This window comes from Entelurus aequoreus, linkage group LG01 (assembly GCF_033978785.1).
Source record: "Entelurus aequoreus isolate RoL-2023_Sb linkage group LG01, RoL_Eaeq_v1.1, whole genome shotgun sequence".
Classification (NCBI taxonomy): domain Eukaryota; kingdom Metazoa; phylum Chordata; class Actinopteri; order Syngnathiformes; family Syngnathidae; genus Entelurus; species Entelurus aequoreus.
In genome coordinates this window covers 83306521-83333063 of record NC_084731.1, presented here as the reverse complement: position 1 = coordinate 83333063, position 26543 = coordinate 83306521, and positions in this window count along the sequence as shown.

Genomic DNA, 26543 nt, shown 5'->3' with positions numbered 1-26543 from the left:
GTAGTTTGTGGACCCCTGCACTATGTTATGCATTTACATAATCATAATAATATTGTTATTATTATTATTCTATTCTTACATGGAAATAAAACAACAGTAAAAATTAAATAAATAAATAAATAAAAAACATAGGGTATTCAATGAGAAAAGGTTTAAATGTTTTAACTAATAATTAACGATAATATACTTAGCCACCTATAATACAAATCTGACACAATATTTGTTTTAAGGACAAAATATAAATATGGACCCCGCGGACTTTGACTTTTCAGTATGCGGCTCTTAATGGAAATAGTTTGGACACCCCTGAACAAAAGTATTGACATATTTATTTGATTTGATTGATTGATATGATTGTTTGTTTGATTGGTCCTATTGTTACTATAACAATCTACAAGGTTAATATAGTTGGCTTCTCTTTCTTCCCCTCCATTTATCTGCTTTCTTTTGTGTTTTAAGTTATCATTACATATATGTATTATTGCATTTGAAACAATTGTATTGTTGATAATAGAGGTAATTATTTTTAGTATTTATTATCAATAGTGCTATTTCTATTGGCATTTTTATTGCTCCATTTGTAGTGTAATAATGTTCATTGTCATTTCTGTATTATTAATGTTTATTTCACTAACTGCTTCTTTGCTATCACTTTTACCATCATATTTGTACATGTCCTATTTGCTGATGTTGTTGTTGTTGTTATTGTTATTGTTATTTTTGTGTTTGCTGTTGTTGTTGTCTCTCTGTCTTATCCCCCTCTTGCCCCAGCAATTTCCGCCTCTGTCTTCCTTTTTTTCATCTTTTTCGGCTGCACCAAATAATAATATAAATCCATTTAATAAAGTCGAATACAAATAAGGCAACAAGAGAAGTATCCCACACTTCTCTTGTGTAAAGTAAATGTGTACAGCCGATATGGGCATCTACATCAACTTAATGATTTGTCTGAGTAGCTGGACAGGACAGAAAAAAAGATATTTTGATTTGAGAATCAATACTATAGCATAACGATCTGGTATCGGCGGTATCGATATTTCAGTATCTATCTGAAACTACCACAAGGCCAGTCTGCTGCTCTGCTATGAAAGCCTATAGCGTCAAGTCTCAACCTCTAATTTGAAAACAAATAACACAGACAATGTTTTGCACAACATGATGAGCATGATTGTCTATCTTCTAGTTCCACCCTTAAATTATAGAAACATTTTGCTGCAATTTCTACATTCCCAAACCTGAACGCCCGTCACATGTTTAATCTTCCACATCGACACTAATTCCATTACCACTCGCCTGCTGATGAACACTGATTGGAATATGATCTGCAAATATTTCACAATGAAAACGGAAGTCAGGTTGGTAACTGTCAGACAAATAAGTCTTCCAATGTGTGGAATATTCCGGGCATGGCTCGAAATCGCATAATATATTATTTGTTTGCACGTTGTCCCCAAACTATCAGCGAGCAAAGCTTCTCGCAAACATTGATTTTCAGTTCATTTATATGCAAGAAAAAAATGGGGCATCCTTGTTTGACACATGCAATACTAGCTTGCCGACCTTGAAAAAAGACTTGTATTTATTTCGAAGACATCTTATTTGGACGTGATTGCCATGCTTGAACATGGTCATTAAGGTTTGGTTCCAGAGAAAAGCTAAGGATGCCAATGAATATGTGTACTAACCTCGAATAGAAGATCCAGTGTTTGTTTGATGTTGTAGGTAGGGCCGTCAAAGTTGATAACAATAACGATAATAAGTTAGTGAAAGTTTTCTTACATTTTTTTTTATCGCTCGATTTACGTGCGTCCTGTGTGAGCCTAAGTCCATACCTTAGTGGTGAAAAAGCAGCGGACAAATAGAGACCTGGGGCCGTACTTATCAAGCTTCTTAGAATTACTCCTAAGAAGTCTGCTAAGAGTTGACTTAAGAGTAAATAAATTATTCGCTGAAAGCTGCACTTAAAAGTTAGTTATCAAGCGTCTTACTCACACTTTCAGCGAAGTGTAGGACTGAATCTTAAGTGTCACACTCAGAGCTGAATTACGACATTACTATGTGCCGTAAACGGAATTTTAGGTGACGTCATTTCTGTGTCCATAGAAATGACCAATCACGGAAGGGAATCCGTTGTCTAAGAATAAAGAAATATCTTGGAAATATTTAAGTGGACAATGGGAGTGTATATTTTGACAATAAACTACAAAATAATACAAAACAAACTAGTCCCCGCCGGCACTCACGCTACCGCTCCCTCTCTTCTATCGCCCACACACTCACTGACGTCACTCACCTCACGGCCACACACATACGCTACTGTCATAACATTTTTCTTTCCAATTCATTAATTAGGCAACTAATTTGAAACTGGTGTGGGTGGCTCTATATATACTAGCCCACTGCACACATGCAGAAATCAACAAGGAATCGAAAAGTATTAAATCTGTGACAAAAATAATATCCACTCTGTCTAAACGATACCGTTTGATCAGCTGCTCGTCATCAAAAAAAACAACAACATTGTTCCGTTCCCTGAACGTTCGCGCACGTCTCTCTCGCCTCAGTGCCATCCCCTGCTGGCAACTCCTAACCACTTAAGACACCTCTGAAGGTCTCTTAAATATCGTGGAGAGTAGGAGTGATTCTTAGACTTAAGAACGTTGATAAAAAGCTTTTATTCTTAAGTTTGAGAGTAGGACTAAATTTCGCAAATTCTCAGGACTTAAGTGTAAAATGGCACTCAAAGAAGCTTGATAAGTACGGCCCCAGGAATGCACAAAGAAATACTGAATGGCAAGTTTTGCTCCCAAAAACAACGTTTTTTTCCATCCATATCATTGTGAGTTATCATCCGAGTTCCAAGTCTGCTCATGACAGTTTGTGAGTTGCAGGTTGCATTTTTTTTGTTTTTGAATGTGTGGTTACTTATTTGAGCATGCTTTTCTGGCCCACAAAAAAAGTGCTAGGTAAGGATGTATACCGAATACCGGTATTTGTTAGTCCCGGCTTCGAATTGGGTCGGTCCAAGGGGGCCGTTAAAATTACGGACTAATGATACTGCTATCGGTACTTAATTTGTTTTTATCCGGCTGATTGACGTAATTATGACACACGTACTGTCACATTAATTCAGGTGCCGCTACAAAGCATAAAAAAAAACATGGCGGAACAGCCAATCAGAGTCGACCTTTTACCTCCCCACTTCCAGCTACAATTGGCATGAGTAAGTACCGTATTTTTCGTACTATAAGGCGCACTTAAAATCCTTTCATTTTCTCAAAACTCGAGAGTGTGCCTTATAACCCGGTGTGCCTAATGTACGGAATCATTTTGGTTGTGCTTACCGACCTCGAAGCAATTTTATTTGGTACATGGTGAAATAATAAGTGTTACCAGTAGATGGCAGTCACACATAAGATATATGAGTGAACTGCAAAATGATGGCAGTCACACACAAGAGATACGTGTAGACTGCAATATGACTCAAGTAAACAACACAAACATGTTATGTTCCATTGAAAATAGAAAACATTACACATGGCGCTCAAAAATCTTTCAAAATGTTTTAGTGCGTCTTTAGTAAGCTATGAAGCCGCACCACTTGATGGATTGCACTGTGCTTCAATATACGAGTATTATTATGGTGTGTGTATAAGGCAAGACATATTATGTGGCGTTTTGTTTTGCATTATTATGCAAAAGAGACTTTTCTTACCTTCTGGTACCTGCTGATCTGTATGTGGGATCTGCATAAGTCCTGAAAATGTGCGCGCTTTCGCCTTTGTAGTCTGTTACGACACCGTAGTCAATAAGTTTCTTCTTTTTCTCTATCTTCTTGTTAAGTGACATTCATCCTCCGCTGTTGCCATTTCTAATATAAAGTAGTGTAAAGTTCTTACTTATATTTGTCAGTAAACTTGCCATGAAAGCGCTAAAACATACCGGTGTAGTGAGTTTACATTATTCACCCAAGGTACTTTATTAGAACGTTATTAGAGAGGTCCGGTCGGACGGTTTTTCACGGGACACATTTCCGGCCTTGTTGTTGCACTAGTGAGCCACGGATGAGGAGAGTAAAGTAAAGTCTGAATGTCATTAAAACAATTAGCTCCATCTTTTGACACTTCTTCCACTCCCGTCCTTGCACGCTACACCGCTACAAAAAATATGACGGAGAAAAGACGCAGCCAAAGGTGAGCCACGTAAATAAGACCGCCCACAAAACGGCGCATTCTGAAGCGACTGTCAGAAAGCGGCTTGAAGATGATCTGTAAAACATAATCTATGCAACATTTTGACCAAAGAACCACCATTACATGTTATGTAGACCAGTGGTCCCCAACCACCGGGCCGCACAAGAAATAAAAAAATAAAAAAATATTTATTTATTTATTTTTATTTTTTATTTAATCAACATAAACACAAGATACACTTACAATTAGTGCACCAACCCAAACAACGTCCCTCCCTCCCACTCATTCACACTCATTCGCACAAAAGGGTTGTTTCTTTCTGTTATTAATATTTCTGGTTCCTACATTATATATCAATACAGTCAGCAGGGATACAGTAAGCACACATGATTGTATTTTTTTATGACAAAAAAAAATAAATAAAGAAAATAAATTAAAAAAAATACCTATCCAAATTGCAATTAATAGCTAACAAGACCAATGCGTGTCCATGCGTTACGTACGTACGCAATTGCGTCATTACATACGAGACGCTGTAAAAGGGCGGGATATAATGTGTAAAATTGTACAAAATATATTGAAAATTTGGCGCCATCTAGGCATCTGCTCAAATGTTGCAAACAGCCCCTTTAATCGAGATCGGATATTTTTTGTTATTTTTTTGCCATACAGCCCATCCCTCAAATCTGATAATCAGCTTGGAATAATAACAAATAAGGAAGCAATAATAAATAAAGGAATAAAGTTCATGAAATTGGAAAGAAAACAATGCATTTTTTAACATCTTGATTTACACAAATCACATTGAGTACAAATAAGAGGACCAATGAATACTGGTACCAATATTGGTATCAATAAAATCCTAACGATATTCATCTCTAGCAGTAGGTAATTAGTTATTTTCTACACGTTTCTTGGTTATTTCGCCCACGGTCGACTTCACCCCCAAACACAATCACGCAAATGACGCATGTGCAACCACACCAGAGCCCAGACTGATGAGACAGAGTGAAAATGAGTGGGGAAAACCTAATAAAACTATCATTTCAAATTAGGGCTGTAAACAATAACGAGTTAACATATCAATCAATCAATCAATCAAAGTTTGTTTATATAGCCCTTAATCACAAGTGTCTCGAAGGGCTGCACAAGCCACAACGACATCCTCTGCTCAGATCCCACATCAGAGCAAGAAAAAACTCAACCCAATGGGATACAATGAGAAACCTTGGAGGGGACCGCAGATGTGGGGACCCCCCGGGCGACCGGTGCAATGGACGTTGAGTGGATATAGTTAATAGTGTGAGAGTCCAGTCCACAGTGGGGCCAGCAGGAGATCTAGTTGAGTGGAGACAAGTCAGCAGCGCAGGGACGTCCCCAACTGATGCACAGAGGAGTGGTCCACCCCGGGTCCCGACTTTGAACAGCTGGCGCCTCATCTGTGGTCACCTAATAACCTCTCCACGCAGGAGAGCGGGCAGAGCAGAAAAGAGACTGCAACTGGTCTAAAAGGGGTCTAAAAGGGGTCTATTTAAAGGCTAGTGTATACAAATTAGTTTTAAGATGGGACTCAAATACTTCTACCGAGGTAGCATCTCTAACTGTTACCAGTAGGGCATTCCAGAGTACTGGAGCCCGGATAGAAAACGCTCTATAGACTGCAGACTTTTTTGGGGCTCTGGGAATCACTAATAAGCCGGAGTTCTTTGAACGCAGATTTCTTGCCGGGACATATGGTACAATACAATCAGCAAGATAGGCTGGAACTAAACCGTTTAGTATTTTATACGCAAGTAGTAACATATGTGATTAATCTAAAACAAATATCCTTTTATTCACTTATAGGTGATCATCAATCACAATCATGCAATTTATTTTGAGTTACATTAACGGCGGATGGTTACCTGCAAGGCGGTATGGATCAATGTACGGTCAGTGATCAGATCAATGCATACGTCAGTGCAAAAATGAGTGAGTATAATCTGATTGTTGTGCTGACTGGCAAATTTCCCTTTAAAATAAACCCAGACATGACTTTAGATAAAACTAATACCAAGATTTAACCAGATAAATGACATGTAATCAAGTAATACTAAATGGCTGTCAAATGATTAAATTGTTTAATCAGATTAATCATAATTTGGATTATCATCATTGAATGGATGCTCAATTGCATTATGGAAATTAGCTTTTGAAAAGACCCCAATATGTGTACACACATTTATTGTCAGAAATGTTTTTAACGTTTTACTTGAATGCATGTCATTTATTTGCACAACACTTGGTGACAGTTTTATCTAAAATTCTTTCAAGATGTATTTTGGAGTGAAATTTGCCAGCAAGCACACCAGTTGGAGTCTCCCCACTCATTTTTCTACTGACATATGCATTGATCACTGAATAGCGGTTAAGGTAAAGGAGCTTGTACGGTCAAACATAAATTACATGATTAATCTAAGTGTGCACATGATTAATGTGTTATTTTTTGTGATTAATCACATGATTTAACTTGTTAATTCAGACAGCACAAAGTAAAACATTTAAAAAATGTTTGTATACAACATTTTGACAATAAAATTGCATTTTGGTCAAAATATTGGGGTCTTTTTTAGGTTAATTTGATTTATGTAACGAGTAACTGTGAATAATAATTACCAAAAAAAATCCAAATTCAAAGTTGTGATTAATCCGATTCGTAGGAGTTATCATTTGACAGCACTATTTTTTTTAAATAAAATTGTGTGTGTCAGTGACCATTTTGTGTTGAGCTGTTGAAAAAGTATAAAAGTAAATACCCTATTTTACGGACTATAGAGCACACCCACTACATTTTAGAGGAAACAAAATGTATCCCTATATGAGCCGCATTGGACTATAAGATGAGTTATCTACACAGAAATATTTTGTAAATGTTTATTTACAGTACCTAATTGTTTCCAAACGGTGCCTGTAACACGGCAGTAAAACGGCTGTTCAAGCAAAACAGACGTCATCGTCATGGACCCACTAGCTTGCGACAGCTAGCTCTCCAATCAGCTAAACAGACGCTGAGTGAGACTCTTAATACGTTTTTGGGGAATTTGCAAAACTGAAACAATACAAAAAGAATGCCGTAGTAAGTTAATACTAACACAGACACTCGTAAACGTGTTAGCATATTAGCTAATTCCAACGACGCTAGCTTCATTACATTACGATAGCATGTACAAATATACATGAAACAGTCCTACAGACGTCACACACGGGATGGTCTAGTAAGTATAAACAGCTTTTAGTTGTACTGGAAAACTTACAAACGTTGCTTGGAGTTACAAATGAAGAATCCACACGAGTAAAAACGCTATGGACGGCAAGCTCTCCGATCAGCTAAACAGACTCAATAACTCCACGGTGACATCTTGGTTTGATTGATTGATTGAAACTTGTATTAGTAGATTGCACAGTTCGGTACATATTCCGTACAATTGACCACTAAATGGTAACACCCGAATAAGTTTTTCAACTAGTTTAAGTCGGGGTCCACATTAATCAATTCATGGTAAAAATATATACTATCAGCATAATACAGTCATTACACAAGTTAATAATCAGAGTATATACAATGAATTATTTACATTATTTACAATCCGGGGGGTGGGATGAGGAGGGTTTGGTTGATAACAGCACTTCAGTCATTAACAATTGCATCATCAGAGAAATGGGCATTGAAACAGTGTAGGTCTGAGTTGGTAGGATATGTACAGCGAGCAGAGAACATAGTGAGTTCAGATAGCATAAGAAAAAGTATATACATTAGAAATACATTTGATTATTTACATTTGGTTATTTACAATCTGGGGAGGTGGGATGTGGAAGGGGAGAGGTTGTTAGTCAAGGGTTGAAGTTGCCTGGAGGCGTTTTAGTGCAGTTTTGAAGGAGGATAGAGATGCACTTTCTTTTACACCTGTTGGGAGTGCATTCTATATTGATGTGGCAAAGAAGGAGAATGAGTTAAGACCTTTGTTAGATCGGAATCTGGGTTTAACGTGGTTAGTGGAGCTCCCCCTGGTGTTGTGGTTATGGCGGTCATTTACGTTAAGGAAGTAGTTTGACATGTACTTCGGTATCAGGGAGGTGTAGCGGATTTTATAGACTAGACAAGTTGTTTTACTCTGTCCTCCACCTTGAGCCAGCCCACTTTGGAGAAGTGGGTAGGAGTGAGGTGTGATCTGGGGTGGAGGTCTAAAAGTAACCTGACTAGCTTGTTCTGGGATGTTTGGAGTCTAGATTTGAAGGTTTTGGAGGTGCTAGGGTACCAGGAGGTGCAAGCGTAATCGAAAAAGGGTTGAACGAGAGTTCCCGCTAGAATCTTCAAGGTGCTTTTGTTGACCAGAGAGGAGATTCTGTAGAGAAATCTTGTTCGTTGGTTGACCTTTCTGATTACCTTGGTTGCCATTTTATCACAGGAAAGATTAGCCTCTAGAATGAAACCTAGGTAGGTGACCTCATCTTTCCTGGTGATAACAATGTCACCCACTTTTATAGTGAAGTCACTGACTTTCTTGAGATTGATTTGGGACCCAAACAGGATGGATTCCTTATTACCCAGGTGTATGGATAGTTTATTGTCAGCAAGCCAGGTGCAAATACTAAGGAGTTCAGCACTGAGGATTTTTTCCACCTGTGACTTGTCCTTGTCTGATACCAGTAGGGCCGAGTCATCCGCAAACAGGAGCAATTCACAGTCGCATGCTGATGACATGTCATTTATTTATATTAGGAACAGTAAAGGCCCTAATATACTGCCTTGGGGGACTCCACAGTCCCCAATTATCTGTAAACAATTATTAGTTAAAGGCCTACTGAAATTAATTTTTTTTATTTAAACGGGGATAGCAGATCTATTCTATGTGTCATACTTGATCATTTCGCGATATTGCCATATTTTTGCTGAAAGGATTTAGTATAGAACAACGACGATAAAGATTGCAACTTTTGGTATCTGATAAAAAAAAGGCTTGCACCTACCGGAAGTAGCGTGACGTAGTCAGTTGAACATATACGCAAAGTTCCCTATTGTTTACAATGATGGCCGCATGAAGTGAGAGAGATTCGGACCGAGAAAGCGACAATTTCCCCATTAATTTGAGCGAGGATGAAAGATTTGTGGATGAGTAAAGTGCAAGTGAAGGACTAGTGGGGAGTTGAAGCTATTCAGATAGGGAAGATGCTGTGAGAGCCGGGGGTGACCTGATATTCAGCTGGGAATGACTACAACAGTAAATAAACACAAGACATATATATACTCTATTAGCCACAACACAACCAGGCTTATATTTAATATGCCACAAATTAATCCTGCATAAAAACACCTGCGTGTTTGTTATGCTAGCTCCTAGCTCCTCTGCTAGCTCCTAGCTCCATAGAACACGCCAATACAATTCAAACACCTGATCAACACACACAATCACTCAGCCCAAAAGACCGTTTACCTAACCCAAGGTTCATAAAGCTTATATATTTTTAAAAAGTTACGTACGTGACACGCACATACGGTCAAGTTATCGAATGTTTAGCAGCCAAGGCTGCATACTCACGGTACCTGATATTCAGCTGGGAATGACTACAACAGTAAATAAACACAAGACATATATATACTCTATTAGCCACAACACAACCAGGCTTATATTTAATATGCCACAAATTAATCCTGCATAATAACACCTGCGTGTTTGTAATGCTAGCTCCTAGCTCCTCTGCTAGCTCCTAGCTCCATAGAACACGCCAATACAATTCAAACACCTGATCAACACACACAATCACTCAGCCCAAAAGACCGTTCACCTAACCCAAGGTTCATAAAGCTTATATATTTTTAAAAAGTTACGTACGTGACGCGCACGTACGGTACGGTACGTGTTATGCTAGCTCCTAGCTCCTCTGCTAGCTCCTAGCTCCATAGAACACGCCAATACAATTCAAACACATGATCAACACACACAATCACTCAGCCCAAAAGACCGTTCACCTAACCCAAGGTTCATAGAGCTTATATATTTTAAAAAAGTTACGTACTTACGCAAAAAAAAGCCAAAGCTGCATACTCACAGTAGCACGTCTGCGTCTTTGTCATCCAATTCAAAGTAATCCTGGTAAGAGTCTGTGTTGTCCCAGTTCTCTACAGGCGTCTGTGTATCCAAATCAAAAGTCCTCCTGGTTAGAGTCTCTGTTATCCGAGTTCTTCCATCTTGACTGCATCTTTCGGGAATGTAAACAAAGAAGCGCCGGCTGTGTACTGTTGTGGCTGACTACGTTCGAAAAATACGTCCATTTCGCACCGACAACTTTCTTCTTTGCTTGCTCGGCTTCCTTCTCCATAATGCAATGAACATGATTGAAAAAGATTCACGAACACATATGTCCAGAATACTGTGGAATTATGAAATGAAAACAGAGCTTTTTCGTATCGGCTTCAATGTGGAAGGCATACCCGTGTTCGCCGGGCTACGTCACACGCATACGTCATCCTCAGAGGCGTTTCGAACCGGAAGTTTAGCGGCAAATTTAAAATGTCACTTTATAAGTTAACCCGGCCGTATTGGCATGTGTTATAATGTTAAGATTTCATCATTGATATATAAACTATCAGACTGCGTGGTCGGTAGTAGTGGGTTTCAGTAGGCCTTTAACTATTGACAAAATATGACTAATTGCAGTTGAATATTTTGGTAACACTTTAGTATGGGGAACATATTCTAAGTAACAAAGACTTAATTTTGAGTTATTTGGAAACTAGGGGAACATATAAGGGTTAGGGTTAGGGTTACTAATAAGCAATAATTCGGAGGTTATTGAGGGAAGACTTTTAGTTAATGGCTTACTGGTTGTATAATAAGGCCATGCAGAATAAGGCATTAATAAATACTTAATAATGACTAACTAAGAGCCAATATGTTACTATTTTGCATGTTAATAAGCAACTAATTAATGGTGAACTAGTCCCCATACTAAAGTGTTTCCAATATTTTTAATTAATATCAGTATTTATATTTTCGCGGTTCCTTTGTCAAGTTCTACGATTTTAAAATATTCGCTTGTGTTGCTCAAAGTGTACCGAGCAGCCACATGCAAAGGCAAAAAAGGATTTGAAAAAGCAAAACAGGCTTGCAAAGTTAAACTTTTTAACCGCTTTTAAGTCTCACAAGACTTGTTAGTCTTAACTCACGGTGATTTGACTTTTGAGGCATATTTCGTAGAACCAAAAAAAATCTATCCCGACGCTAAAACCAGTTCCAAGCACAGCTGGATCGGGATTTACTACTCCAAAAAGGACCATTGTCAACAGAAACGTGGAAACGTGGCCTTAGAAGGCCACTAAAGATCCTACCCAGATACACTGGTAAGAAATAGGACACAGGGTTGTGTTGTTAGTGATGCTTGGCAGCAGAACAAAAGACACATTAAAGCTAATTAACATCTGTTTCTGGCTCTTCAGCGTGATTTAGGCTGTCAAGACTCCTTTAGTCCGGCCCGACTGGCAGGCACCAGCGGAGACAGGAAGGAAGCTGTCGTTTCGGCTTTGCACACAAACTCCCCTACTCGTACACAAGCCGAGGGCCACGAGGCAGATCTGTGCACGAGCCATCGCACGGGATTCCGCTACACAGACACACACACACACACACACACACACACACACACACACACACACACACACACACATTGCAACTGCAAAATAAATAAGCTGTGCTCATAAAGACAGCCGTCTTACAATGTGTGTGGCCAAGGAAAGACCTCAAATGTTTTTTAGAATTGCAAATATCATCACTTTGAAATAAGGCACTTCTCTGGTTTTGATTCACAAGCAACGATCCGATACATTGAAAATACTTCTTCATCGTTTGGAGATTCAATTATATACAGTACGATTGACATCCTGATTGCCATGCACATTCAAAAAGGCTTAATCGACGATTCTGTATGTCTAAAGATCTGTAAAAGGCTACGTTTCTGCGTTTAAACCAATCTTTTTATGGAGTCGTTCGCAATAGCAAAAAAATATGCGACTTCTATGTACACTATATTGCCAAAAGTATTTGGCCACCCATCCAAATGATCAGAATGAGGTGTTCTAATCACTTGACTTGGCCGCAGGTGTATAAAGTCAACCACGGAGCATGGAGACTGTTTCTACAAACATTTGTGAAAGAATGAGCCGCTCTCAGGAGCTCAGTGATTCCCAGCGTGGAACTGTCATAGGATGCCACCTGTGCAACAAATCCAGTCGTGAAATTTCCTCGCTCGTTTATATTCCAAAGTCAGCTGTCGGCTTTATTATAAGAAAATGAAAGAGTTTAGGAACAACAGCAACTCAGCCACAAAGTGGTAGGCCACGTAAACTGACAGAGAGGGTGCTGAAGGGCATAGTGCCAAGATATCGCCGACTTTCTGCACAGTCAGTTGCTACAGAGCTCAAAACTTCATGTGACCTTCTAACTAGCCCACGTACAGTACGCAGAGAGCTTCATGGAATGGGTTTGCGTGGCCGAGCAGCTGCATTTAAGCCATACATCACCAAGTGCAATGCAAAGTGTCGGATGCACGCTTTTCCATCTGGCAATCTGATGGACCAGTCTGGGTTTGGAGCATACTTGCCAACCCTCCCGGTTTTACCGGGAGACACCTGGAATTCAGCGCCTCTCCCGATAACCTCCCGGAAGAAATTTCCTCCCGATAAACTCCCGGACTTCAGCTGGAGCTGGAGGCCACGCCCCCTCCAGCTCAATGTGGACCTGAGTGGGGACAGCGGCGACAGTCTGTTTTCACATCCGCTTTCCCACGATATAAACAGCGTGCCTGCCCAATCACGTTATAACTGTAGAATGATCGAGGGCGAGTTCTTGGTTTCTTATGTGGGTTTATTGTTAGGCAGTTTCATTAACATCCTCCCAGCGCGGTAACAACACACAACAACAGCAGTCACGTTTTCGTCTACCGTAAAGCGGTGCGTCTGCCGTAAACAATAATGTTGTGACACTCTTAAACAGGAACACTGAAATTCAAGTATTTATTTTATTTATATGTATAATAAAATAAATATATATATATATATATATATATATATATATATATATATATATATATATATATATATATATATATATATATATATATATATATATATATATATATATATATATATATATAGCTAGAATTCACTGAAAGTCAAGTATTACATATATATATATAAATATATATATATATATATATATATATATATATATATATATATATATATATATATATATATATATATATATATATATATATGAAATACTCGAGTTGGTGAATTCTAGCTGTAAATATACTCCTCCCCTCTTAACCACGCCCGCCCCCAACCACACCCACCACCACACCAATGCGCTTTTGGAAGAATGGTCAAACATTCCTATAAACACACTCCGCAACCTTGTGGACAGCCTTCCCAGAAGAGTTGAAGCTGTAATAGCTGCAAAAGGTGGACCCACATCATATTGAACCTTATGGATTAGGAATGGGATGGCACTTCAAGTACATATGTGAGTCAAGGCAGGTGGCCAAATACTTTTGGAAAAATAGTGTATGTTTAATGTGAACGGTATGTGCAAATGACATCACGCTGTCATACGCACTAAACTTTTGTTCCGTTGCCCCCTGTTGGTCGGCTGACTGTTGATTGTGGAAGTGCCTGATTTGATATGCTGCGGAACCTGCTTGTTAAATGTTAATATCGCCGACAATCACCCTCGTTTAATCGTACTGTCACTGCCAAAATTGTGATTGTGATTAAAATGTCTTTATTTGTACAGCCCTACAATGACTATAAACCGACTATACGCCTCTAATTTTTTCCTACGCATTGAGCCCTGTGGCTTATAAGAGGGTGCGGCTAATTTAGGTTTTTATTTTTCGCTGATGGCCATCATAAAAAGTTTTGAAAAAAAAGTGTGTTTCATTGTTTGTGCTAAGGCGCCATCTTTTCCACAAGATCGCTCACTGTCGGTGCTGCAGTGTCCTTCTATATAGCTGTAGTGCTTTTTTTTTGACAGAAGGTAGAGTTCCGTTCAGTCTTCTAGCCGTCCATAGCGTTTTTAACCGTGTGAATGCTTCATTCATAACTCCAAGCAACGTAACCTTTCCAATGTAACTAAAAACTGTGTATACTTACTAAACCGTGTGATGTCTGTGGGAGTGTTTTCATGCATATTTGTATGCACTATCGTAATGTAATGAAGCTAGGGAGTGGCTACACGACACGAAGATGGACATATGAAGACGATACACGAAAGAAGAGAAGCTAGCGTTGTTGGAATTGGCTAATATGCTAACACGTTTAGTGTCTGTGTTAGTGTTAACTTACAACAGCATTCTTTTTGTTTCAGTTTTGCAAATTCCCCAGTAAACTCATTAAGAGTCTCACCCAGGGTCTGTTTAGCTGATTAGAGCGCTAGCTTTCGTAAGCTCGTGGGTCCATGATGATGACTTCTGTTTTGTTTGATCAGCCGTTTTACTGCCGTGTTACAGGCGCCATTGGAAAACAAGTAAGGTATGTAAATAAACATTTACAGTATCTTTCTATGTAAATAACTAATTTCACAATGTATATCTGTAGCTCATAGTCCGGTGCAGCTAACATATCGAAAAATATATTTTTTCCCTAAAATTTTGTGGGTGCGGTTAATATACCAGTGCGCTCTATTGTCCGGAAAATAAAGTTTATGCATTTTCTCTCCTGTGGCCTCTTTAAAAACTTTAGAATAACCATTTTGTTTGTATGTAGAAAAGAGATGTGCTTAGTAATGCATGTAATTCAGACTGTTGGGCATACTATGCTAATATAAAAAGGCATGAATTATTACAATAAAATCTGCAAAATGAAGAGTGTTTTCTTTTTTTGATCATGCATAATCAAATATTTACAAAATAAAGGCAGTGAAAAAAAGTGCGTTCAGTCTGCAGCAGAAAAGGTTTTCCCAGAGATCCGTTAAAACCAGCCTCACACATGCTTCCTGTTCAAACTAATTCCATTATGCAAAGGGTAATTACATTGGCACAACTTCTTCATACCTCCACTAAATATGAGAGAATGGAAAACATTTCCAACAAAAACCGGGGATTAGACATACACCCGGTTCATGTGTACGGCGCTAAGCCTTCTGGGTACTGTAGCCTATAAACATTCACTTCTTAGTTTACATGCATTTATATGTTTGTTTATCCTTTATCTATCCCGTGGCAGGCAATTAAGAACATATCCTAATTGAGACTGCTGGCCAAGCAAAGAGTAGTGATGTGCGATACCACTGACCTTCTTTCCGAACGGATACCAAGTAAAATTCAGGCTGGTATCGGCGATATTGTCTGATACTTTGTGCAAATATACCTAACATGTCTGCGAAAATGTTCAAAGTTGTGTATTTTCACATAACATATGCATAAAAAAACCCCAGTTAAAATGTCACCGTAACGTTGGCTTGCGAGCATGTCCAAATTAGCATGCTAACTTTTTGAGCTAGTTTTACAACCGTTTCGTCATGTAACTTGGTAAGTGACACTTGTTAACTGTTAGCATGCTAACAATAGCATGCTTGCAAGCTAACTTTTTCATCTAATTTTACACTTTTTCCTCTATTTCCACAGCTATACACCTTACAGCCGTGTTACTTGAAATGTGATACATGCTAACTGTTAGCAAGCCATCATTAGCTCACATGCCAAGTGTTAGCATTTTAATGTGTGCATGCAAATGTTTAAAGGCCTACTGAAATGAATTTTTTTTATTTAAACGGGGATAGCAGATCTATTCTATGTGTCATACTTGATCATTTCGCGATATTGCCATATTTTTGCTGAAAGGATTTAGTATAGAACAACGACGATAAAGATTGAAACTTTTGGTATCTGATAAAAAAAAGGCTTGCCCCTACCGGAAGTAGCGTGACGTAGTCAGTTGAACATATACAAAGTTCCCTATTGTTTACAATGATGGCCGCATGAAGTGAGAGAGATTCGGACCGAGAAAGCGACAATTTCCCCATTAATTTGAGCGAGGATGAAAGATTTGTGGATGAGTAAAGTGCAAGTGAAGGACTAGTGGGGAGTTGAAGCTATTCAGATAGGGAAGATGCTGTGAGAGCCGGGGGTGACCTGATATTCAGCTGGGAATGACTACAACAGTAAATAAACACAAGACATATATATACTCTATTAGCCACAACACAACCAGGCTTATATTTAATATGCCACAAATTAATCCTGCATAAAAACACCTGCGTGTTTGTTACGCTAGTTCCTAGCTCCTCTGCTAGCTCCTAGCTCCATAGAACACGCCAATACAATTCAAACACCTGATCAACACACACAATCACTCAGCCCAAAAGACCGTTCACCTAACCCAAGGTTCATAAAGCTTATATATTTTAAAAAAGTTACGTACATACGCAAAAAAAAGTTGCGCACATACGGTCAAAAGATCAAATGTTTAGAAGCCAAAGCTGCATACTCACAGTAGCACGTCTGCGTCTTTGTCATCCAAATCAAAGTAATCCTGGTAAGAGTCTGTGTTGTCCCAGTTCTCTACAGGCGTCTGTGTATCCAAGTCAAAATTCCTCCTGGTTAGAGTCTCTGTTATCCGAGTTCTTCCATCTTGACTCCATCTTTCGGGAATGTAAACAAAGAAGCGCCGGCTGTGTACTGTTGTTGCTGACTACGTTCGAAAAATACGTCCATTTCGCACCGACAACTTTCTTCTTTGCTTGCCCAGCTTCCTTCTCCATAATGCAATGAACATGATTGAAACAGATTCACGAACACAGATGTCCAGAATACTGTGGAATTATGAAATGAAAACAGCTTTTTCGTATTGGCTTCAATGTGGAAGGCATACCCGTGTTCGCCGGTCTACGTCACGCGCATACGTCATCCGCAGAGGCGTTTCGAACCGGAAGTTTAGCGGCAAATTTAAAATGTCACTTTATAAGTTATTGGCATGTGTTATAATGTTAAGATTTCATCATTGATATATAAACTATCAGACTGCGTGGTCGGTAGTAGTGGGTTTCAGTAGGCCTTTAAGGCTACCTCTGTAGCTCATTTTGTACAGTTACACCTAAAATTCAGGGATACGGACACTCTGGACCAACTTCAAAGTACATGGGGGAAAAGACAGTAAAAATTTAATAAAAAAGATTTAAAAAAACGGGTATGTAATGATAAAAAGCTGAAATGTTCTAACTCATAATTAATAAAAACATACTCTATTACCAAAATAATTTGGCCACCGATCAGAATCAGGTGTCCTAATCACTTGGCCCGGCCACAAGTGTATAAAATCAAGCACTTAGGCATGGAGACTGTTTCTACAAACATTTGTGAAAGAATGGGCCTCTCTCAAGAGCTCAGTGATTTCCAGCGTGGAACTGTCCTAGGATGCCACCTGTGCAACAAATCCAGTCCTGAAATTTCCTCGCTCCTAAATATTCCAAAGTCAACTGTCGGCTTTATTACAAGAAAATGGAAGAGTTTGGGAACAACAGCAACTCAGCCACCAAGTGGTAGGCCACGTAAACTGACAGAGAGGGGTCAGCGGATACAGAAGTGCATAGTGCAAAGACTTTCTGCACAGTCAGTTGCTACAGAGCTCCAAACTTCATGTGACCTTCCAATTAGCCCACGCACTGTACGCAGAGAGCTTCATGGAATGGGTTTCCATGGCTGAGCAGCTGCATCCAAGCCATACATCACCAAGTCCAATGCAAAGCGTTGGATGCAGTGGTGTAAAGCACGTCGCCACTGGACTCTAAAGCAGTGGTGACGCCTTCTCTGGAGTGATGAATCACGCTTATGGTACATTTTGGACTGCATTGTGCCAAGTGTGAAATTTGGTGGAGGAGGAATTATGGTGTGGGTTTGTTTTTCAGTAGTTGGGCTTGACCCCTTAGTTCCAGTGAAAGGAACTTTGAATGCTCCAGGATACCAAAACATTTTGGACAAATCTAAGCTCCCAACCTTGTGGGAACAGTTTGGAGCAAGCCCCTTCCTCTTCCAACATGACTGTGCACCAGTGCACAAAGCAAGGTCCATAAAGACATGGATGACAGAATCTGGTGTGGATGAACTTGACTGGCCTGCACAGAGTCCTGACCTAAACCCGATAGAACACCTTTGGGATGAATTAGAACGGAGACTGAGAGCCAGGCTTTCTCGACCAACATCAGTGTGTGACCTCACCAATGCGCTTTTGGAAGAATGGTGGAAAATTCCTATAAACACACTCTGCAACCTTGTGGACAGCCTTCCCAGAAGATTTGAAGCTGTTATAGCTGCAAAAGGTGGACCCATATCATATTGAACCTTATGGGTTAGGAATGGGATGGCGCTTCAAGTTCAGATGTGAGTCAACTTTTGGCAATATAGTGTACTTAGTCACTAATAATACATATTTGACGAAATGTCTATTTTTAGCATTTTTTTTATATGAAAAAATATCATTATGGACCCTAGATACTTTGACTTTTCAGTATGCGGCCCTTTGTAGGAAAAAGTCTGGACACCCCTGAACTTAAGTATCAAAAGTATTGATATTTTGACTTGAGGGTCAATATTAGAGCATAAAGACTTGGTATCATCACTACCGTCAGGTGAGCTAACACACACATCGGCAGCCAGCCTGTCGATAACCATCCAGGCACAACATATCATTGTGGGCCACTGTATTACAAGGCCTTCGATTGTGGACTCGATGGGCCTCTCAAGGGGGAAGACGAGTTTACCGGAACCGTGCAAGCGCGTCAAAGCTGCCCGGCGGAGCGGCGGAAATGAAAGTCAGCCTCTCTCCCGCCATCTCGCTCTGCCACAAAGGACAGCTCATGCTTGACTGAAGAGGGTAGAGTGGATGGGCTCTGTGGAGAGAATGATTGAGGGGAGATTTCTGATAGGGCAGTTGGGTGAGTGGATTTCGGGGCGGGAGGGGCAGGGTCAGTGTTTGCCATTATCACCATGGGTGGCGCCGACGACGAGGGGTTCATGTCTAATTGTAAGCATGGCGGGAGATGGAGCCCAGATGGTTGAAAACGTACGTAATAGGATTGTTATATGTAAGTAAGTAAATTGACCTTTATATGTGATCCAGTAGACAGGATTTATTTGGACACTTATGATTACTGATATAGTCATTTTCTCATGCGTTTCATCACACTAATTTAAGCTGCATGATCTACATTTATTTAGCTCCATTGAGGGACAATAAAGAAAATGTTATAGGCTGGGATAGCCAACGTTTATTAAGGATAATATTCAGTAAATGGAGCAGAATCTTTGAATAACGACTGACATTTATACAAGTGTTGCACTCTAATATTAAGGCACTTTGAAGCGGCAATGCTCAATTATCTACAGTGGAACCATAAATTAATAGAACAAAGTAGTGTTGTTGTCACGGCCACTCATATTACAGCTTCATCTGTGCGCCCACAGCCTTGCCGGCATGTGGGCGCACTTGGACCTGATGAGAGGGAGCTGTATAAAGCACCAGTGGACCCAAGGATCCATGCGGGAACTTAGTTTACCCTTGGTGTACCGCAAGCCGAAGACTTACGCTCTCTTTCTCTCTGCGTTTTCCCTCCGTGTCTGACGTCTTTGTTTGTTCTCCCGTAGTTCCTTCCCGAGTCTTACTAGTTGTTTCCCCCGTGGTTTTGGACTGCCTTCCTCGATCCTCGACCCTCGCTCTGGACACGGACTCCGACGCCTCTCTCTGTCCCACGTACCTCACGCGGATCACGGACCCCTTTTGCCTAGCCCCCTTTGGATTTGTCTGCTTCCTCATCCAATATCACGGTAATACACAACAGCTAACCACACACATAGTCTAACACCACTCACTCTTGGATTTTGTCTCACACTCTATTTCTGTAGCTATTATTATTATTATTATTATTGTTTGATTATTATATATATGGTAATATATATAATATAATACATAGAACTATACTCTACCCTGGTGTCTTTGCAGTCATCTCCTCTCTGTAAACCATAACAGTTTTCCCGATACCATTATTGTAGTACCGTTACCAAAATGTATTTCGATACTTTTCGGTACTTTTCTAAATGAAGGGGACCACAAAAAATTGCATTATTGGCTTTATTTTAACAAAAAATCTTAAGGTACATTAAACATATTTTTATTATTGCAAGTTTGTCTTTAAATAAAATAGTGAACATACTAGACAACTTGTCTTTTATTAGTAAGTAAACAAACAAAGGCTCCTAATGAGTCTGCTGGCGTATGCAGTAACATATTGTGTCATTTCTCATTCTATATTGTCAAAATTGTAAGAGACAAGCTGTAAAAATGGATTATTAATCTACTTGTTCATTTACTGTTAATATCTGCTTATTTTCTGTTTTAACATGTTCTATTTACACTTCTGTTAAAATGTAATAATCACTTATTCTTCTGTTGTTTGATACTTTACATTAGTTTTGGATGATACCACAAATTTAGGTATCAATCTGATACCAAGAAGTTACATGCTCACACATTGGTCATAATTTAAGTTCTCATGTGTCCAGGGACGTATTTCCTGAGTTTATAAACATAATATAAATTTAAAAAAATTTAAAGTAAAAATATTTTGTGACAATACAAAAATATGGATGTAATCATAGTAGATACGCTCTTGTACTTGGTATCATTACAGTGGATGTCAGGTGTAGATCCACCCATGGCATTTGTTTACATTCAGGGTGCTAGTTTGCTGTTAGCGGTTAGCTATGGTATCCTCCTACAGTGTGTAGTGAAGCATGTTTAGCTATTCCTCGTCCTGCAGGGATGATGCTTGTAAGAAACGTACTTTATTTGTTGCCATGGAGACCAGGATTAGTGATTTAGAAGTAGCTAAAGCACTGCCGACTGCGAATGGATGTTCGCTGCTAGCTAGCTAGCCATGTCTTAAAGCACCTCTTCCTGAGGGTGTTTCAATGCTATAGCCTCATCTTTATCTTTAGTTTTTAAGCCAACATGCGTCCGTTCTCCCTTTTATGCCAACACACTGTGTCTGCTTGTAAGTACTCCGTGATTGTGCGCTGCCGAACATGCTCCTCTGCTCACAAAACCAACAATGTCACGATGTGACGATGCGCCGTCATGCTCGGGAACCGGTACTTTTCAAACAGAGTATAGAACCATTTTTTATTCATAGTACCGCGATACTATACCAGTACCGGTATAACGTACAACCCTAGAACAAAGGGTGTCAATTACACTGCCTTATAATGATTGGATTTAATTTGAATTGTGGTAAAACCTCTCATTTAACTAAATGTTGATTATTGTTGTTGTACTTTGCAACGGTGTAAAGCCCAGGTTCCCGAAGTGAAGTACGCTAAGTGTACGTGAATAGTAATTACAAACAGTGGGACTATATTGCTGTCTGAAAACTCATATCTACACAGTGCGCATGAACGCCTCATATGAACAGGGGGGAGCTCAAGGCGTATTGATCCTGAACAGACACCGAGAAAGAAGACAAAAACAAAGTTGTTTATTGTTTTATAAGGCAGGAGGGTTGTACCGAGACCAATATTTTGGTACCGGTAGCAAAATGCATTTTGATACTTCAAAATAAAGGGGACCACAAAAAAGATTTCATTATTGGCTTTATTTTAACAGACAATCGTATTATACACATTAAACATGTGTTTTTTTTTATTGCAATCAAGGACAAATTGTGTCTCTTTTAGTAGTAAGTAAGCAAACAGAGGCTCCTAATTTGGCTGCTGACATATGGAGTAACATATTTATCATTCTAATATTTTGTAAAAATGTATAAGGGACAAGCAGAACATTGATTATTAATGTACTTGTTCATTTACTGTTAATATCTGCTTACTTTCTATTTTAACATGTTCTATCTACACTTCTGTTAAAATGTAATAATCACTCTTTTTTGTTTCGATACTTTATCTTAATTTTAGGTTATAACACACATTTGGGTATCAATCCAATACCAAGTATTTATAGGGTCATACATTGGTCATAATTAAAGTTCTCCAGGGTCCAGGGACATATTTCCTGACTTTATAAACAAAACAAAAAAAAGACAAAAGATTTTGTGATAAAAAAAACCAAAAACAATATAATCATTGTAGTGTCGACGAGATACAGCTCTTGTACTTGGTATTGTTACAGATCCACCCATTTGTTTACATTGAGAAGCGCTAGCTTGCTGTTAGCTGTTAGCTATTGAGCTGCAAATCATGTTGATCAATTCCATCATGTTTAGATTTCGGAGAACAGCGCAGAAAGAGAGGCTCTTAAAGTTAAGACAAGACAAAGAAGCAGGCATGGGAGATACAAAGAGAGCGGGAGTGTGACCGCCTTCGTCAAGAGCCAGAGAGAAAAATGAGTGTTTCTTCTTGAGTATTTCATTTATATCGTGCGACTTATCAAAGTTATTTTTCCTGACGTGGTGCTTTGATTAATTAGTACATTTGCAGACTTGGTCGTTTTGTTTATTGACTGCATGTTTATTGACTGCATGCATTGACTAGTATTTGTGTGGTTAAATATGGTTTCCATATGAGCCAGTGGACTTTACTCACTACATCTGGATAAGTCAACAGATAAAGCCCACCGAGCACATGCGTATAGTCATGAAGGGCCACTTAAGATATGCTCTTTTATAAATATTTATTTAAAAAACGAATGATAACAAAATAATTTATTAAATATAAATGATTCAATGCTAGATAATGTATTGCTTACTTTTTTAAGTGTGCAGGAGTAGGGGGGGGGGGGGTACATGGCTTCCTAAAACATTTTTTCCGGTGTTTTGGTTTCCATTTTCATTCCAGCGCTCTTATTTTCTTAATTTTCTATTCCTGTTTGTCATGGCAGGTTGCATCTTTACCTTTGCTGAGAGCACTGCGTCCTCACTTGTTCCTGATTGGCAATCAGGCGGCTCAACTGGTTGTGATTGCCAATCGGGTCCCATCAGGTCCTTAAGCGAGCATTGTCTGGTCTGTTATGTTTTCCTTTTCTTTGTGTTCAGACTTAACTGGTATTCTGCATTTTGTATCCCACATTCCGTACTCTTCGCTCTGATTTACGCCTGTAAGTTTTTGCCTCTGTTTCTGCAAAGTATTTTTTTAATCACTTTCGGTCCACTGTCTCGACCATGCTGGTGCTACATAATTTTTCCACAAATAAATACTTTTGCCTGCACGTCGCTTTCTGTCTCTGCAGCCTGGGGTCACGCCGCAAGCTCCAGCATGCCAAACAGTAACAATGGTGCAAACCTACACTGTCCCTGATACATTTGTTTTCCAATTTTTGTTGATATCCTGTGCATTTTTGAGGTTAAGGTTACAAGGACCCAATTCATAAAGTCGCAAGTTTATTCAATGTTATTGAGAAAAAAAAGAAGAAAGGTTCAAAACATCACAACTTTTGATGCAACTTTCTGAAAAGGCTGATGCCAATTCAGGCATTTTAGGCAATCACAAATCAAGCTTGTGAAATCCTGGAAGGGCTGCCATATTGACCAACACACTCACACTTCCATTACGGGACATATAGAGTCTTCCACTCACAACCAGTGTTCAGCAAAATACTAAAAATAAAAGTAAAAGTAATTCATTATAGTTACTCGATACTTTGCCAAAAAAGCAATTCAATTACCAAATGAACTACTATTTAATATGAGTAATTAATTACTAAAGGAAGTAATTATTGCATTACTTAACAAAAATTGGCATATAGTATGCAGTTGAGATTTTTAATGAGACCACTGTATGTGTGTGTGCCTTTTAAAAGGTGGTACCTGTTGCTAGGTGACGTGTGATGTCAGCGCCCAGACAGAGTTAGCTCAGTTGTGTTTGTTAGCATATACTCGCAGTTTGCGGGCTGTTACAGTATCTCTGTTGGATGTGGTTGGTGCTAACTTAGACTTAGACTTAGAGACTTAGACTTTCTTTTATTGTCATTCAAATTTGAACTTTACAGTACAGATAAGAACAAGATTTTGTTGCATTAGCTCGTTGTAGTGCAGGATAAAAGAGCAATAAGGTGCAGATATAAATAAATAGATTACTGTACAGATAAATATATTGCACTTTTGCATATGCATCCACGTTTATGGATGTATGTTATATTGTCTTTATATTCCAGCGAGTTTTTGTGTGTCGCCCACTCTCACAGACTGGGGTCTGTCTGTGAGGAAGTCCAGCAGCGAGTTGCATACGGGGGTACTGAATCCAAGGGGGGCCAGTTTGCTCACCAAGTGCTGCGGGACGATGGTGTTGAACTCCGAGCTGAAGTCCAGAAACAACATCCCCACTTGTGTGTCCTTTCTGTCCAGATGTTCTAAGCTCAGGTGGAGTGCAGAGGCGATAGCGTCCTCTGCGGAGCGGTTAAGGCAATAAGCAAACTGGTACGGGTCGAATGTGGGGGGAAGTCTGGATACAATGTGTTCCTTTACCAGCCTCTCGAAGCACTTCATTATGATGGGGGTGAGTGCCACGTGGCGATAATCATTGAGGGAGGCGATTGTGGGTTTTTTAGGCACTGGATTGATTGTGGCCGTCTTAATACATGATGGTACCACAGCCTAGGTCAGCGAGGTATTGAAGATGTCTGTGAAAACCCCAGCCAGCTGGTCTGCACATCCCTTAAGCACCCTGCCCAGAATGTAATCAGGACCCGCTGCTTTCCGAGGGTTCACTCTCCTCAGGGTTCTCCGGACATCCGAAGTGTCCAGGTTGAGCGGCTGCTCATCAGGGCGAGGGGATGGATTTCCTCGCCCGAGTAGTGTTAAGTGCCTCAAACCTTTCAAAGTGGTTGTTGAGGTCGTTAAGAAAGCTGATGCTGTTTTCACAGGGACGGGGGTAGCTTTATAGTCCGTGATGACATGTATGCCGTGCCACATTTGTCTAGTGTTCGTGGGGTTCTCGAAGAAGTACTGCACTTTCTGACTGTGAGCACACTTTGCAACCCTAATGGCACGGTTCAGGTTAGCTCTTGCTGTTTTAAGCGCTACCATGTCGCCAGATTTAAAAGTGTTGTTCCGAGCCTTCAGCATTGCACGTACCTCACTGTTCATCCAGGGTTTCTCGTTGGCCCGTGTGGGGATGTTCTTGATCACACTAGCATCCTCCATGCACTTCTGAATGTATGCGGACACAGACTCTGCATACTCCTCCACACGTGTGATGATTTTCTGTTTTTAAAGAGATTGAACATGCTTTGATGGCTTTTTTAGGGGTTTTTTCCACCCCACAAATGGGGTATTCTAGGATTGCAAGCTTGTAATGTCATATTTTGCTTTGTTGTTCGTTATTCCCCCATAGTAGTAGTAGTGTGTGATTATGTGCGCGTACTTAGTTTAGTTTAGTCTTTATTTGAAGGGACAATGTCCAGAAACATTAAGCTCAAAGACAGATATGTTCTGTACCAGATTATAGCTAAATAGCTCATTTCCATCTGCAGTCCCTGGCTACCTAAATTAAAGGGATACAAAAATCATGCAATAAAATTATGACAATAAAATCATACACAAGTATAAAGAAAAAAGTCATAAAATGCCCTTTCATGGACACATACTTAATATACAATACAACCACACCTCATTTACATCATCACACAAAGACAATACATGCTTTTGTTCACATCTGTCATCATTTCTAAAAACAACCATGATTTTAACACACACACCTCACAATTTACATTAAAAATGCTCTCATGGATAAATATAATACACATTAGGTTGAACTTACAAGTTGTTTGCTGTGTGATATTGCCTCCTTCTTTTTTATCAATTACATTTTAGTGTGGTGCTGGTTGTTGCTTTTATTAGTTTAACAATGTTTCTTGCATTGAACTTGCTGTGCTTCTGACGCCGTCTTGTTAGTTAGTAGCGTAAACACAAAAAAACATTCAAACTCCACAGATGTCTGAGCCAGATTTGAACCCGGAAGATATGATAATCACATTTCCAACATGCATCAATATTCTACTTTAATGTACAGTAAGAGTAATAAATGAAAGTGTTATCTCTGATGCTATTGAGTTATGCAAAAATTAAATTTTAGAGCAATTGGTCCCCTCACAGGATTCTGGCATGCCTGGTATTCTGAAGGAAAACAAATTGAATCTCTGTAGGTAAAAGGTCCAAGCAAGATTGACTGGCACAGTTTAGTGGGAACATTATGTCGGCAAATTGACTCAATGGTTCAAGAAGGACAAGGCAAACACTGTGTGTGACTGATTCATAACATTTTAGCTGCGAAGGCAGAACTCAATATACCAACAGTTCAGTCCCTCGGTACGTATCATGT